Source organism: Lissotriton helveticus, chromosome 7, assembly GCF_964261635.1.
Source record: "Lissotriton helveticus chromosome 7, aLisHel1.1, whole genome shotgun sequence".
NCBI classification, from domain to species: Eukaryota; Metazoa; Chordata; class Amphibia; order Caudata; family Salamandridae; genus Lissotriton; species Lissotriton helveticus.
Genome location: NC_136068.1, coordinates 390,968,254 through 390,984,401, shown reverse-complemented (window position 1 = coordinate 390,984,401; position 16,148 = coordinate 390,968,254).

Here is a 16,148-nt window from a genome sequence, read left to right as displayed (position 1 = left end):
TACACACACAAATAAAGGAAAGAAGAAAGTAAAAATTTGAAAGCCTAGTTGTCAGGGAAGAGGAGCTCGTCCTCAAACTCTGGTGGTTCGGGCAGAAGTAGGTCATGTAACCCACTACTTACGTCATCTAAGTCGCTCTCCTCTTCCTGCTGTGATTCACGTATTTTGTACTCCGGTGGTATAAAGTGCTGATTCATTTTGATCATGGTTAACCTCTCCACGCTTTTGGGCAAGAGACTGGTCCTTTTCAAAGATACAATGGCACCAGCAGCACTGAAAACAAACTCAGAAGAGACACTTGCGACAGGGGAAGCCAGATACTTTATCGCCAGCCTGCTGAGCCCTGTCCACTGGCTTCTTTTCCCATACCAATACACCAATGGGTTACAATCCCTGAACACCTCTGTTGGGTCATTCAGATAGGCCTGGACCATCCGCTCAATGCTCAGGGGTGCTCCGATGTGCTCGGCCTCTTTTGCTTTTGCATCAGCACTGGACTTACCATACCCCTGCCGTAGAAACCAATCAGTTGCCGATTGTACTGTGGATGATCCTGTTCTTGCTTCATTGATGTTATTGGTAGTGTTGGTGTCGGTGACTGCTGGGAGGCAAACGCACTGCCCTCAGGCTCTGAAGTAGAACTTGACTCTGGAATCCGCTCTGTAGTACTTGTTCTGGCCTGGGGCGGGGGGCTTCTAATTACCAGCCGTTCATTTTCAAAGTTAATGGCTTGCTCAGCTATCAAAGTTTTGTACTTGGCAACATCCACTTCTGAAAAAGGAATTACTGCCTTACTGTTCAGAAATACTTTGTACCGTGGATCCAAAATGATGGCAGTAATGTAATGTGGATATGACACAATGTTATTTTGAATCCTTGTATTGTTAGATAAGTGAACAGCTAAGGAGTCCGCCAAATAATATGCATCTTGTTTGTCATCCACACCGGCGTACGTTTCAGACACCTCCTTCAGCTGTTGCTCTAGCATGTGCAACAATGGGATAGCTTGGCCCATAGTACAGTCCTCCCTGCTGACTTCACGTGTGAAGACCTCAAAAGGAAGTAGCATCTCTGTCAGGCATTTAACGAGGTCCCATTGGCTCATCTCAATGCAATGGTCATGCCTCTCACAGTAGGATCCCCTAATCTTTTCATGACATAAGCATTGAGTCGTATGTACTGCTCAAACAGATGATCCAGCATGCAATAAGTTGAGTTCCAACGTGTTGGCAACTCCTGGACGAGTGCTTTGACTGGCATTTTATGCTCAGGTAGAATGACCCTCAGCTGCTTTCGGGCTTTAAAAGAATGGCTGAAATGTGTGCATATTCTTCTGCAGGTGGCCAGTAAGTTGCTGACTTTGTATTCATTTTTCAGAAAGTCTTGAACAACAATGTTAATGCAGTGTACCAAACACGGGATCCTGAAATAGCCACCATCTTTCATGGCCCTAACTACATTACTGCCATTGTCTGTTGCAACGAAACCAATGTTAAGCCTTCTTGGGCGCAGCCACTCAAAGATTGTTGCTGTTAAACTCCTCCAAAATGTTTGCAGCAGTATGAGATTTCTCCATGGCAAACATGGCTACAGTTGCATGTTTGCGAGTGGCATGTAAAATCTCAGCAGCGTCAACACCAGCAGATATCTGTTCTCTAACCCCCGCAAAAGAGATCCAGTGTTCAGTGATGCACATGTAATCAGTGGCTTGGCAACTGGTCCACATGTCTGTTGTCAGGTGGATACTCTGAACAGCACACTGCTGCAATGCTTTTCCAAGCAATTCCAGCAAGTCACAATATAGTGCTGGAACAGCAACTCTGGCAAAATAGTAGCAGCTGGGAATCTGCCTTTTTGGGCAGATGGCTGTCACAAATTCCAGAAAACCCACCCCTTCAACAAAAGAAAAAGGGAGAAGGTCCAGTGCTAACATTTTAGCCAGCTTCGCATTGTACAAACGTGCTATTGGGTGGTTGCATTCGTACTGCCCCTCCCCCTAACATGCTGATAATGGTAGGCTGCATGGTTTTCCTTAGGCTCAACAACACACTTTTTTTCATTGAAGTACTCCTTGGTGTCCCAGGCTGACTCTTACTCTTGTGCCACTGAGATGTTGCTGAAGATGTGGGCTACGATAACACTGCACTGCTGGGGACAGGGCTACTTTGTGTACCACTACCAGAGAGAACGTCTACCTGTTCTTCCTCTTCCACCATGATCGGATCTTCTACTTGTTTATCCCCATCAACACCAATGGTTGCAGTTTTCATGCCACGAAGGTGGTCCTCCCAGTCGATCAAGTGGTGTTTTTTCAGATGGGTTATTTGGCCTTCGATACCATAGTTTGTACCAAGCTTACCACGAATAACATAGGTATTACAAATGGAGTATATAGCAATGTTCTCCTCCTTTTCTCTAACTGTAAAGAAGTCACAAACTGGGGAGCTTAACTTTTGCCTCCTGCTGGAGAGGGAGAGGGGTGGGTCAGGTGTGGGATAGATTATTTTTGTTAGGTAATAAATTATATTTATACGTAAACATACAATGTTAATGTTTTGTGGGGGGGTTACTGTTTACGAATTTATGTCACATGGATTACTTGCTGCTGCAGGGCTGCAGCCAGTGTTTGATTTAAATAATTTCCGATTTTGTAACACACAAACAGATAGATGCGGTGCCCTCACTGAGGTATTTGTCCTACTAGTACTGTCAGTCTCGCCTCCTAGTCCATTATACCTCCCACCAAACAGATCTTACCTGTGATTGATGATGATTAAGTTCGGCACAGCAATGGCTGCATGGTTTCTCAAGAGAATGGAGAAGATGCCATGGTTGTGGTAGTAGTAGTAGACACTGGCAGTAGCATTTGCAGAAAAAAAGAGACAGTCACTTGCATGAGAGAGACTGTGGGAGGAGTAGTAGAACGAAGTAAAGTACAGTACAGAAGAAGACTGCCAAACAAACAATATTGCATCTGCTCAAGTAAAATAAAACATAATGGTGGCGGGGACAGCCTAGTACAAGAAGTTACAAACTGTAGTTGTGTCGAGTGAGTCACTTAACACAATCGTAATTCGTAACCTTTACTGCTGTGTGTGGTAGGATGTTGAAGATGAATCCAATCAATGGTGGCAATTAATTATGATGTACTAGGTCCCTTTGGAAAAAAAAATTGGCTTGCATATAGACTGAGCATGGGTGGGCAAGCAGAAGAAGTTCCTCGCCCTGCCTTGAAATTGAATTAGTGTTGCTTTCACCACATCTGCCCAGCAAGCGTGTGATCAATTGTTGGTGTACATTTAATGTAGTCACATCACACCTCAATATAAATCACACAGCCCAGGGGAAGAAGGCTAGGGTTTGACGAATGGATGGGAAGGGGGTTTTGGGGAAAGATTTGATGAAGAAAATCGGTACGCATGGACATAACAAAAGCAAAACACAATCTTGGCAGACGACCATGATCTTTCCAATAAATCTATAAAGGGAGAAAAAGGAAATGCATGCATGATGATGAAGATAACTTGATGGTTAATGAGTAGTATGTACTAACTACTACTAGATAATTAGACAGTACAGGGCAGAAGTATATTAATATGCAATTTGCCTTGCCTGTATGCCCTCAGAGAGACCCAAATTACATGTTGTACTGGGCTTACTTTTAAATATTGTAAAGAAAATAAAAAATAATTGTAGGGATCAATTAGCAAACACACAACAACACAACACACAGTCATAATGATTAAAGAGAAAAAAGGAATCAAATTAATTAAAAGATGAATGATACTAAAGTTACTAAATTATGCTGGTCAAATTGTGGAGTTGAATCTCGTTATTTCTCTTGGTCCTCCCTTCCATGGACGCTCTGTACATCAATCTTGGGTGCCACTGTCTGCCTGATGCCGATTGGTAAGGTAAGTGTGAGTTGTTTCTCCCAGTATAGCACAGGGTAAAGGCTGGCCTGTAAGTGTTGGTGGAAAAACAAAAGGGGTATTGAAAAATCAATGAATAAAAAAAAGCATCAATTACGGTGGAGTGCAAGAACAGAGGAGGGAACACTTTCAGACTGAGGCTGCTTGGATACATCATGTCTACTATGTTTACGGCATTAAGCTACAACAACAACAAGACAGAACAGGCCCATGGCACGGGCCGTGATCCAACCTCCATTTAGCTTAAATTTGGACAGAGCCAGACAAAAGGCATATACAGCAACCTAGCATTTTTCAAAATGAAGTGACTAAATCAATGCGCTGCTGTCAGTCATACCACTACATGGACATGTAGGTCTGCTGTGGTTCTTGTTGAATTTTTGTGTTTATTTTTTATGCCACTTCATGAAACGCAGTTATGCCATCAATCATCTCCGATCCAACTGACTGACTGCGTGTAAAGATAGTTAGGTGACGGTCATCATCATGGTGTTGTATGTCTGTCCAACTCAGTCTGTAGCGACTCCGATTAAGTCCATATTCCATATTAAAAAAATTGCAACGGATATTGCCCTGCACCTGCAGTACAGTAGTAGGAGTACAATGTGGTTATTAAACAACAAGGAAACATTGACTGTCACTTGAGTCACTTTTACTTTGTAGATTAACTGGTAGAGTTCGACTTCATGCACACCATCATTCAACACAACAAACAACAGCAATCGCTCAGAGTCAGCAAGCATCCAATGCATGCCAACATTCATTACCTGTCTAGCTCTTTGGCTATCAGATCAGATGCCTAGTTTTGACAAGTGTGTGTGTGTTTTTTTTAACGAGGCAGTGGCCTCATTATTACTCCACATTCATTTTGAGTGTTGTTAGTCACTGTTTCGGGTTTCTTATTCATCTGTGGCACTTTGTCGCAGTTGAAGTTGGTTCACATGGTCAACGCTGTGATGGGCCGCAGCCTGGGTAGTGGTCATTGGTCAATTGAATTTGCAGAAATGTCAGCAAGTTTCTTCGAAGAGTCTTGTCTTTCTCTGCCAAGTACCTTCTGTCCTGACAGTGATGAGCGTTATATGCCTGCCTGCCGAGGCTGTAGCCTTCTGACAGTGATGAGTTTACTTTTGGATCCCTGCCCAAGTTCTGACAGTGAAGAGTTGGGGATGCCTGCAGAGGCGGTAGCCTTCGGACAGTGATGAGTTTCGGCTCTGAAACAAAACAGAGGATAGCTATAGTCACGTTTCACTTCTTATTGAAGGACTGTTAGAGGCAACATTTCTTGTACTATTCTCCATACAATGTCTGGCTAGATGGAAATGTATTCAGGGCGAGTCAGGAAGATGGAGCAGGACTCTGAGGAGTGGACAGTTAAATGCACAGACATGCAACTCCAATAGGGAAATGAAAAGAGAAGACGGTGGTGATGGATCTGTTTTGATTTGATTTGAACCAGTAAGACAGATACACACACAAATAAAGGAAAGAAGAAAGTAAAAATTTGAAAGCCTAGTTGTCAGGGAAGAGGAGCTCGTCCTCAAACTCTGGTGGTTCGGGCAGAAGTAGGTCATGTAACCCACTACTTACGTCATCTAAGTCGCTCTCCTCTTCCTGCTGTGATTCACGTATTTTGTACTCCGGTGGTATAAAGTGCTGATTCATTTTGATCATGGTTAACCTCTCCACGCTTTTGGGCAAGAGACTGGTCCTTTTCAAAGATACAATGGCACCAGCAGCACTGAAAACAAACTCAGAAGAGACACTTGCGACAGGGGAAGCCAGATACTTTATCGCCAGCCTGCTGAGCCCTGTCCACTGGCTTCTTTTCCCATACCAATACACCAATGGGTTACAATCCCTGAACACCTCTGTTGGGTCATTCAGATAGGCCTGGACCATCCGCTCAATGCTCAGGGGTGCTCCGATGTGCTCGGCCTCTTTTGCTTTTGCATCAGCACTGGACTTACCATACCCCTGCCGTAGAAACCAATCAGTTGCCGATTGTACTGTGGATGATCCTGTTCTTGCTTCATTGATGTTATTGGTAGTGTTGGTGTCGGTGACTGCTGGGAGGCAAACGCACTGCCCTCAGGCTCTGAAGTAGAACTTGACTCTGGAATCCGCTCTGTAGTACTTGTTCTGGCCTGGGGCGGGGGGCTTCTAATTACCAGCCGTTCATTTTCAAAGTTAATGGCTTGCTCAGCTATCAAAGTTTTGTACTTGGCAACATCCACTTCTGAAAAAGGAATTACTGCCTTACTGTTCAGAAATACTTTGTACCGTGGATCCAAAATGATGGCAGTAATGTAATGTGGATATGACACAATGTTATTTTGAATCCTTGTATTGTTAGATAAGTGAACAGCTAAGGAGTCCGCCAAATAATATGCATCTTGTTTGTCATCCACACCGGCGTACGTTTCAGACACCTCCTTCAGCTGTTGCTCTAGCATGTGCAACAATGGGATAGCTTGGCCCATAGTACAGTCCTCCCTGCTGACTTCACGTGTGAAGACCTCAAAAGGAAGTAGCATCTCTGTCAGGCATTTAACGAGGTCCCATTGGCTCATCTCAATGGTCATGCCTCTCACAGTAGGATCCCCTAATCTTTTCATGACATAAGCATTGAGTCGTATGTACTGCTCAAACAGATGATCCAGCATGCAATAAGTTGAGTTCCAACGTGTTGGCAACTCCTGGACGAGTGCTTTGACTGGCATTTTATGCTCAGGTAGAATGACCCTCAGCTGCTTTCGGGCTTTAAAAGAATGGCTGAAATGTGTGCATATTCTTCTGCAGGTGGCCAGTAAGTTGCTGACTTTGTATTCATTTTTCAGAAAGTCTTGAACAACAATGTTAATGCAGTGTACCAAACACGGGATCCTGAAATAGCCACCATCTTTCATGGCCCTAACTACATTACTGCCATTGTCTGTTGCAACGAAACCAATGTTAAGCCTTCTTGGGCGCAGCCACTCAAAGATTGTTGCTGTTAAACTCCTCCAAAATGTTTGCAGCAGTATGAGATTTCTCCATGGCAAACATGGCTACGGTTGCATGTTTGCGAGTGGCATGTAAAATCTCAGCAGCGTCAACACCAGCAGATATCTGTTCTCTAACCCCCACAAAAGAGATCCAGTGTTCAGTGATGCACATGTAATCAGTGGCTTGGCAACTGGTCCACATGTCTGTTGTCAGGTGGATACTCTGAACAGCACACTGCTGCAATGCTTTTCCAAGCAATTCCAGCAAGTCACAATATAGTGCTGGAACAGCAACTCTGGCAAAATAGTAGCAGCTGGGAATCTGCCTTTTTGGGCAGATGGCTGTCACAAATTCCAGAAAACCCACCCCTTCAACAAAAGAAAAAGGGAGAAGGTCCAGTGCTAACATTTTAGCCAGCTTCGCATTGTACAAACGTGCTATTGGGTGGTTGCATTCGTACTGCCCCTCCCCCTAACATGCTGATAATGGTAGGCTGCATGGTTTTCCTTAGGCTCAACAACACACTTTTTTTCATTGAAGTACTCCTTGGTGTCCCAGGCTGACTCTTACTCTTGTGCCACTGAGATGTTGCTGAAGATGTGGGCGACGATAACACTGCACTGCTGGGGACAGGGCTACTTTGTGTACCACTACCAGAGAGAACGTCTACCTGTTCTTCCTCTTCCACCATGATCGGATCTTCTACTTGTTTATCCCCATCAACACCAATGGTTGCAGTTTTCATGCCACGAAGGTGGTCCTCCCAGTCGATCAAGTGGTGTTTTTTCAGATGGGTTATTTGGCCTTCGATACCATAGTTTGTACCAAGCTTACCACGAATAACAGAGGTATTACAAATGGAGTATATAGCAATGTTCTCCTCCTTTTCTCTAACTGTAAAGAAGTCACAAACTGGGGAGCTTAACTTTTGCCTCCTGCTGGAGAGGGAGAGGGGTGGGTCAGGTGTGGGATAGATTATTTTTGTTAGGTAATAAATTATATTTATACGTAAACATACAATGTTAATGTTTTGTGGGGGGGTTACTGTTTACGAATTTATGTCACATGGATTACTTGCTGCTGCAGGGCTGCAGCCAGTGTTTGATTTAAATAATTTCCGACTTTGTAACACACAAACAGATAGATGCGGTGCCCTCACTGAGGTATTTGTCCTACTAGTACTGTCAGTCTCGCCTCCTAGTCCATTATACCTCCCACCAAACAGATCTTACCTGTGATTGATGATGATTAAGTTCGGCACAGCAATGGCTGCATGGTTTCTCAAGAGAATGGAGAAGATGCCATGGTTGTGGTAGTAGTAGTAGACACTGGCAGTAGCATTTGCAGAAAAAAAGAGACAGTCACTTGCCTGAGAGAGACTGTGGGAGGAGTAGTAGAACGAAGTAAAGTACAGTACAGAAGAAGACTGCCAAACAAACAATATTGCATCTGCTCAAGTAAAATAAAACATAATGGTGGCGGGGACAGCCTAGTACAAGAAGTTACAAACTGTAGTTGTGTCGAGTGAGTCACTTAACACAATCGTAATTCGTAACCTTTACTGCTGTGTGTGGTAGGATGTTGAAGATGAATCCAATCAATGGTGGCAATTAATTATGATGTACTAGGTCCCTTTGGAAAAAAAAATTGGCTTGCATATAGACTGAGCATGGGTGGGCAAGCAGAAGAAGTTCCTCGCCCTGCCTTGAAATTGAATTAGTGTTGCTTTCACCACATCTGCCCAGCAAGCGTGTGATCAATTGTTGGTGTACATTTAATGTAGTCACATCACACCTCAATATAAATCACACAGCCCAGGGGAAGAAGGCTAGGGTTTGACGAATGGATGGGAAGGGGGTTTTGGGGAAAGATTTGATGAAGAAAATCGGTACGCATGGACATAACAAAAGCAAAACACAATCTTGGCAGACGACCATGATCTTTCCAATAAATCTATAAAGGGAGAAAAAGGAAATGCATGCATGATGATGAAGATAACTTGATGGTTAATGAGTAGTATGTACTAACTACTACTAGATAATTAGACAGTACAGGGCAGAAGTATATTAATATGCAATTTGCCTTGCCTGTATGCCCTCAGAGAGACCCAAATTACATGTTGTACTGGGCTTACTTTTAAATATTGTAAAGAAAATAAAAAATAATTGTAGGGATCAATTAGCAAACACACAACAACACAACACACAGTCATAATGATTATAGAGAAAAAAGGAATCAAATTAATTAAAAGATGAATGATACTAAAGTTACTATATTATGCTGGTCAAATTGTGGAGTTGAATCTCGTTATTTCTCTTGGTCCTCCCTTCCATGGACGCTCTGTACATCAATCTTGGGTGCCACTGCCTGCCTGATGCCGATTGGTAAGGTAAGTGTGAGTTGTTTCTCCCAGTATAGCACAGGGTAAAGGCCGGCCTGTAAGTGTTGGTGGAAAAACAAAAGGGGTATTGAAAAATCAATGAATAAAAAAAAGCATCAATTACGGTGGAGTGCAAGAACAGAGGAGGGAACACTTTCAGACTGAGGCTGCTTGGATACATCATGTCTACTATGTTTACGGCATTAAGCTACAACAACAACAAGACAGAACAGGCCCATGGCACGGGCCGTGATCCAACCTCCATTTAGCTTAAATTTGGACAGAGCCAGACAAAAGGCATATACAGCAACCTAGCATTTTTCAAAATGAAGTGACTAAATCAATGCGCTGCTGTCAGTCATACCACTACATGGACATGTAGGTCTGCTGTGGTTCTTGTTGAATTTTTGTGTTTATTTTTTATGCCACTTCATGAAACGCAGTTATGCCATCAATCATCTCCGATCCAACTGACTGACTGCGTGTAAAGATAGTTAGGTGACGGTCATCATCATGGTGTTGTATGTCTGTCCAACTCAGTCTGTAGCGACTCCGATTAAGTCCATATTCCATATTTAAAAAATTGCAACGGATATTGCCCTGCACCTGCAGTACAGTAGTAGGAGTAAAATGTGGTTATTAAACAACAAGGAAACATTGACTGTCACTTGAGTCACTTTTACTTTGTAGATTAACTGGTAGAGTTCGACTTCATGCACACCATCATTCAACACAACAAACAACAGCAATCGCTCAGAGTCAGCAAGCATCCAATGCATGCCAACATTCATTACCTGTCTAGCTCTTTGGCTATCAGATCAGATGCCTAGTTTTGACAAGTGTGTGTGTGTTTTTTTTAACGAGGCAGTGGCCTCATTATTACTCCACATTCATTTTGAGTGTTGTTAGTCACTGTTTCGGGTTTCTTATTCATCTGTGGCACTTTGTCGCAGTTGAAGTTGGTTCACATGGTCAACGCTGTGATGGGCCGCAGCCTGGGTAGTGGTCATTGGTCAATTGAATTTGCAGAAATGTCAGCAAGTTTCTTCGAAGAGTCTTGTCTTTCTCTGCCAAGTACCTTCTGTCCTGACAGTGATGAGCGTTATATGCCTGCCTGCCGAGGCTGTAGCCTTCTGACAGTGATGAGTTTACTTTTGGATCCCTGCCCAAGTTCTGACAGTGAAGAGTTGGGGATGCCTGCAGAGGCGGTAGCCTTCGGACAGTGATGAGTTTCGGCTCTGAAACAAAACAGAGGATAGCTATAGTCACGTTTCACTTCTTATTGAAGGACTGTTAGAGGCAACATTTCTTGTACTATTCTCCATACAATGTCTGGCTAGATGGAAATGTATTCAGGGCGAGTCAGGAAGATGGAGCAGGACTCTGAGGAGTGGACAGTTAAATGCACAGACATGCAACTCCAATAGGGAAATGAAAAGAGAAGACGGTGGTGATGGATCTGTTTTGATTTGATTTGAACCAGTAAGACAGATACACACACAAATAAAGGAAAGAAGAAAGTAAAAATTTGAAAGCCTAGTTGTCAGGGAAGAGGAGCTCGTCCTCAAACTCTGGTGGTTCGGGCAGAAGTAGGTCATGTAACCCACTACTTACGTCATCTAAGTCGCTCTCCTCTTCCTGCTGTGATTCACGTATTTTGTACTCCGGTGGTATAAAGTGCTGATTCATTTTGATCATGGTTAACCTCTCCACGCTTTTGGGCAAGAGACTGGTCCTTTTCAAAGATACAATGGCACCAGCAGCACTGAAAACAAACTCAGAAGAGACACTTGCGACAGGGGAAGCCAGATACTTTATCGCCAGCCTGCTGAGCCCTGTCCACTGGCTTCTTTTCCCATACCAATACACCAATGGGTTACAATCCCTGAACACCTCTGTTGGGTCATTCAGATAGGCCTGGACCGTCCGCTCAATGCTCAGGGGTGCTCCGATGTGCTCGGCCTCTTTTGCTTTTGCATCAGCACTGGACTTACCATACCCCTGCCGTAGAAACCAATCAGTTGCCGATTGTACTGTGGATGATCCTGTTCTTGCTTCATTGATGTTATTGGTAGTGTTGGTGTCGGTGACTGCTGGGAGGCAAACGCACTGCCCTCAGGCTCTGAAGTAGAACTTGACTCTGGAATCCGCTCTGTAGTACTTGTTCTGGCCTGGGGCGGGGGGCTTCTAATTACCAGCCGTTCATTTTCAAAGTTAATGGCTTGCTCAGCTATCAAAGTTTTGTACTTGGCAACATCCACTTCTGAAAAAGGAATTACTGCCTTACTGTTCAGAAATACTTTGTACCGTGGATCCAAAATGATGGCAGTAATGTAATGTGGATATGACACAATGTTATTTTGAATCCTTGTATTGTTAGATAAGTGAACAGCTAAGGAGTCCGCCAAATAATATGCATCTTGTTTGTCATCCACACCGGCGTACGTTTCAGACACCTCCTTCAGCTGTTGCTCTAGCATGTGCAACAATGGGATAGCTTGGCCCATAGTACAGTCCTCCCTGCTGACTTCACGTGTGAAGACCTCAAAAGGAAGTAGCATCTCTGTCAGGCATTTAACGAGGTCCCATTGGCTCATCTCAATGGTCATGCCTCTCACAGTAGGATCCCCTAATCTTTTCATGACATAAGCATTGAGTCGTATGTTCTGCTCAAACAGATGATCCAGCATGCAATAAGTTGAGTTCCAACGTGTTGGCAACTCCTGGACGAGTGCTTTGACTGGCATTTTATGCTCAGGTAGAATGAACCTCAGCTGCTTTCGGGCTTTAAAAGAATGGCTGAAATGTGTGCATATTCTTCTGCAGGTGGCCAGTAAGTTGCTGACTTTGTATTCATTTTTCAGAAAGTCTTGAACAACAATGTTAATGCAGTGTACCAAACACGGGATCCTGAAATAGCCACCATCTTTCATGGCCCTAACTACATTACTGCCATTGTGTGTTGCAACGAAACCAATGTTAAGCCTTCTTGGGCGCAGCCACTCAAAGATTGTTGCTGTTAAACTCCTCCAAAATGTTTGCAGCAGTATGAGATTTCTCCATGGCAAACATGGCTACAGTTGCATGTTTGCGAGTGGCATGTAAAATCTCAGCAGCGTCAACACCAGCAGATATCTGTTCTCTAACCCCCACAAAAGAGATCCAGTGTTCAGTGATGCACATGTAATCAGTGGCTTGGCAACTGGTCCACATGTCTGTTGTCAGGTGGATACTCTGAACAGCACACTGCTGCAATGCTTTTCCAAGCAATTCCAGCAAGTCACAATATAGTGCTGGAACAGCAACTCTGGCAAAATAGTAGCAGCTGGGAATCTGCCTTTTTGGGCAGATGGCTGTCACAAATTCCAGAAAACCCACCCCTTCAACAAAAGAAAAAGGGAGAAGGTCCAGTGCTAACATTTTAGCCAGCTTCGCATTGTACAAACGTGCTATTGAGTGGTTGCATTCGTACTGCCCCTCCCCCTAACATGCTGATAATGGTAGGCTGCATGGTTTTCCTTAGGCTCAACAACACACTTTTTTTCATTGAAGTACTCCTTGGTGTCCCAGGCTGACTCTTACTCTTGTGCCACTGAGATGTTGCTGAAGATGTGGGCGACGATAACACTGCACTGCTGGGGACAGGGCTACTTTGTGTACCACTACCAGAGAGAACGTCTACCTGTTCTTCCTCTTCCACCATGATCGGATCTTCTACTTGTTTATCCCCATCAACACCAATGGTTGCAGTTTTCATGCCACGAAGGTGGTCCTCCCAGTCGATCAAGTGGTGTTTTTTCAGATGGGTTATTTGGCCTTCGATACCATAGTTTGTACCAAGCTTACCACGAATAACAGAGGTATTACAAATGGAGTATATAGCAATGTTCTCCTCCTTTTCTCTAACTGTAAAGAAGTCACAAACTGGGGAGCTTAACTTTTGCCTCCTGCTGGAGAGGGAGAGGGGTGGGTCAGGTGTGGGATAGATTATTTTTGTTAGGTAATAAATTATATTTATACGTAAACATACAATGTTAATGTTTTGTGGGGGGGTTACTGTTTACGAATTTATGTCACATGGATTACTTGCTGCTGCAGGGCTGCAGCCAGTGTTTGATTTAAATAATTTCCGATTTTGTAACACACAAACAGATAGATGCGGTGCCCTCACTGAGGTATTTGTCCTACTAGTACTGTCAGTCTCGCCTCCTAGTCCATTATACCTCCCACCAAACAGATCTTACCTGTGATTGATGATGATTAAGTTCGGCACAGCAATGGCTGCATGGTTTCTCAAGAGAATGGAGAAGATGCCATGGTTGTGGTAGTAGTAGTAGACACTGGCAGTAGCATTTGCAGAAAAAAAGAGACAGTCACTTGCCTGAGAGAGACTGTGGGAGGAGTAGTAGAACGAAGTAAAGTACAGTACAGAAGAAGACTGCCAAACAAACAATATTGCATCTGCTCAAGTAAAATAAAACATAATGGTGGCGGGGACAGCCTAGTACAAGAAGTTACAAACTGTAGTTGTGTCGAGTGAGTCACTTAACACAATCGTAATTCGTAACCTTTACTGCTGTGTGTGGTAGGATGTTGAAGATGAATCCAATCAATGGTGGCAATTAATTATGATGTACTAGGTCCCTTTGGAAAAAAAAATTGGCTTGCATATAGACTGAGCATGGGTGGGCAAGCAGAAGAAGTTCCTCGCCCTGCCTTGAAATTGAATTAGTGTTGCTTTCACCACATCTGCCCAGCAAGCGTGTGATCAATTGTTGGTGTACATTTAATGTAGTCACATCACACCTCAATATAAATCACACAGCCCAGGGGAAGAAGGCTAGGGTTTGACGAATGGATGGGAAGGGGGTTTTGGGGAAAGATTTGATGAAGAAAATCGGTACGCATGGACATAACAAAAGCAAAACACAATCTTGGCAGACGACCATGATCTTTCCAATAAATCTATAAAGGGAGAAAAAGGAAATGCATGCATGATGATGAAGATAACTTGATGGTTAATGAGTAGTATGTACTAACTACTACTAGATAATTAGACAGTACAGGGCAGAAGTATATTAATATGCAATTTGCCTTGCCTGTATGCCCTCAGAGAGACCCAAATTACATGTTGTACTGGGCTTACTTTTAAATATTGTAAAGAAAATAAAAAATAATTGTAGGGATCAATTAGCAAACACACAACAACACAACACACAGTCATAATGATTAAAGAGAAAAAAGGAATCAAATTAATTAAAAGATGAATGATACTAAAGTTACTATATTATGCTGGTCAAATTGTGGAGTTGAATCTCGTTATTTCTCTTGGTCCTCCCTTCCATGGACGCTCTGTACATCAATCTTGGGTGCCACTGCCTGCCTGATGCCGATTGGTAAGGTAAGTGTGAGTTGTTTCTCCCAGTATAGCACAGGGTAAAGGCCGGCCTGTAAGTGTTGGTGGAAAAACAAAAGGGGTATTGAAAAATCAATGAATAAAAAAAAGCATCAATTACGGTGGAGTGCAAGAACAGAGGAGGGAACACTTTCAGACTGAGGCTGCTTGGATACATCATGTCTACTATGTTTACGGCATTAAGCTACAACAACAACAAGACAGAACAGGCCCATGGCACGGGCCGTGATCCAACCTCCATTTAGCTTAAATTTGGACAGAGCCAGACAAAAGGCATATACAGCAACCTAGCATTTTTCAAAATGAAGTGACTAAATCAATGCGCTGCTGTCAGTCATACCACTACATGGACATGTAGGTCTGCTGTGGTTCTTGTTGAATTTTTGTGTTTATTTTTTATGCCACTTCATGAAACGCAGTTATGCCATCAATCATCTCCGATCCAACTGACTGACTGCGTGTAAAGATAGTTAGGTGACGGTCATCATCATGGTGTTGTATGTCTGTCCAACTCAGTCTGTAGCGACTCCGATTAAGTCCATATTCCATATTTAAAAAATTGCAACGGATATTGCCCTGCACCTGCAGTACAGTAGTAGGAGTACAATGTGGTTATTAAACAACAAGGAAACATTGACTGTCACTTGAGTCACTTTTACTTTGTAGATTAACTGGTAGAGTTCGACTTCATGCACACCATCATTCAACACAACAAACAACAGCAATCGCTCAGAGTCAGCAAGCATCCAATGCATGCCAACATTCATTACCTGTCTAGCTCTTTGGCTATCAGATCAGATGCCTAGTTTTGACAAGTGTGTGTGTGTTTTTTTTAACGAGGCAGTGGCCTCATTATTACTCCACATTCATTTTGAGTGTTGTTAGTCACTGTTTCGGGTTTCTTATTCATCTGTGGCACTTTGTCGCAGTTGAAGTTGGTTCACATGGTCAACGCTGTGATGGGCCGCAGCCTGGGTAGTGGTCATTGGTCAATTGAATTTGCAGAAATGTCAGCAAGTTTCTTCGAAGAGTCTTGTCTTTCTCTGCCAAGTACCTTCTGTCCTGACAGTGATGAGCGTTATATGCCTGCCTGCCGAGGCTGTAGCCTTCTGACAGTGATGAGTTTACTTTTGGATCCCTGCCCAAGTTCTGACAGTGAAGAGTTGGGGATGCCTGCAGAGGCGGTAGCCTTCGGACAGTGATGAGTTTCGGCTCTGAAACAAAACAGAGGATAGCTATAGTCACGTTTCACTTCTTATTGAAGGACTGTTAGAGGCAACATTTCTTGTACTATTCTCCATACAATGTCTGGCTAGATGGAAATGTATTCAGGGCGAGTCAGGAAGATGGAGCAGGACTCTGAGGAGTGGACAGTTAAATGCACAGACATGCAACTCCAATAGGGAAATGAAAAGAGAAGACGGTGGTGATGGAT